The sequence below is a fragment of the Dama dama genome, chromosome Y (genome assembly GCF_033118175.1).
Source record: "Dama dama isolate Ldn47 chromosome Y, ASM3311817v1, whole genome shotgun sequence".
Taxonomy (NCBI): Eukaryota; Metazoa; Chordata; class Mammalia; order Artiodactyla; family Cervidae; genus Dama; species Dama dama.
In genome coordinates this window covers 7,615,746-7,617,498 of record NC_083715.1, presented here as the reverse complement: position 1 = coordinate 7,617,498, position 1,753 = coordinate 7,615,746, and the positions used below count along the sequence as shown (strand labels likewise).

Genomic DNA, 1,753 nt, shown 5'->3' with positions numbered 1-1,753 from the left:
CATTATACTTTTACACTTGTGTGTGCATTAATAATACAATAATGACATTTGGACAAAGGAGTTATGCAGTTATTTATTTTGAAGTTACAGGACTTCAAAACTCCTTGGCAATAAATAGCTTGCCTGTCTAAAGTCCTGCTTCCCAGCAGGAGCTCCAGGCAAGCCTGGTCTGGGCTGTGAGGTCCGGCGTGGTGCAGCCCTGTGAGGTAGGGTGGCCTGGCCATCAGAACTCCTCAATCTTCCTCTGCAGGTACTTGAGCATGGAGTCCATGCCCTGTGCCAAGCCCCAGGTCTTCTTCAGCACCTCGCACTCCCACTCGTTGGCCTGCTCCAGCTCCAACCTCATGTTGCAGTGCACAAGGGACTTGGATTTCTCCAGCACGATGGAGTTGCAAGAGGCGAGCTCCTTGATGTGGTCCATGACATCTTGGGTGAAAGTCCCAGTCTAGAACACCCTGGAGACCAGCCCTTTGCTGCATGCCTCCTGTGCCATTAGCTTGCACCCACAGAGCAGCATTTCGTTGGGAGATGCTCCTCCCATAATCTTGGGGAACATGATCGTGGAACAGCCGTCTGGACTCTGTCCAAAAGTGGTATAGGGCATCTGGAACCACGCCTTTTCATTGGCCCAGACCAGGTCACAAAGTCAGGATGGATGCGCCTCGCCCAATGGCCGGGCCATTCAGGGCTACGATAATAGGCTTTGTGAAGTGGATGAAGGTGTTCAGGAAGCTTCTGATGGCCTCAGCCATCCTGGCACTCTCCCTCTTGCGGTCATCTGTCAGGCACCGGATGAAGTGAAGGAAGTCCAGGCCACAGCAGAAGACGCTGCCCACGGTGCTGAGAAGCACCACCTTGCTGCCATCGGCCCCGGTCATGCTCAGTGCACTCTGCAGCTCCTTCATGACGTCCGGGTTCAGTGAGTTGTTCTTGGACGACTTGGTGGACAGCAGGATGTGGGTGAAGCCATCCTGCTTCTGAACCATGATGTCCCGGTACCTGGAGGTGCTCTCCGTCTGCCGCACATGCAAGCGCAGCAGCTTGTGAGAAGGCTGGTCTTGCCTGTCCTTGATGAACTTCCTCTTCCTGGCCATCACACCTGTAACAGACATTTGCAGGGAGGTCATCCCATAGCCATCAGGGTGTCCATGAATTTGGAGGTGCCTTTCCCGCTCATGGCCAGCCCCGTCGTCATGGCCACAATAGTGGGCCAACACCTGCTGCACCAGCTCCCCATCCATGCCCGCACCACCACTGGACCCAGAAGGGCCCCTATCTGGCTTCTCCGCCACAGCCTCCATGGCCACTGTGTCCTCCGGCCCCTGTGAATCTTATTTCTAATCTTCAAATTTGGAGAGACGGACATGGTGGAGTTCTTATTTTTAACGTGAGTGTCTTATTTCTAACAGTCAAACTTTCAGAGTCGGAGATATTAGAGGTGGAGGTGTACAGGGAGCACATCTCTGTGCAAGAGTCCATCAGGAATACAGCTACAGACACAAGTTCTTGAAGAACCTCAGCTGAGAACAGACAGGACTGCCTGAACAGAGCAAATAATATATGGAACCACAGAAAAATCAGTAGAATGAAGGAACTAGGGGGGAAACATGAGTGTTAGTAGGACTGGACCTGCCCTCACAGGGTGGGAGACCTGAAGTAGGTGTCTGATCTCCACATGGGAACAACTGTCTGGATCAGAGGATAAACACTTCAGGCTGAGAGTCAAACAGTTGATCTGTGGCAGCCTAAATGG

At 52.6% G+C, this 1,753-nt stretch overlaps 1 pseudogene; it reads right to left on the bottom strand.

The window, feature by feature from the left end:
* Nucleotides 1–223: 223 nt before the first annotated feature.
* Nucleotides 224–1,301, bottom strand: LOC133053539 (chromodomain Y-like protein; annotated as a pseudogene).
* Between the last annotated feature and the right edge of the window lie 452 nt (nucleotides 1,302–1,753).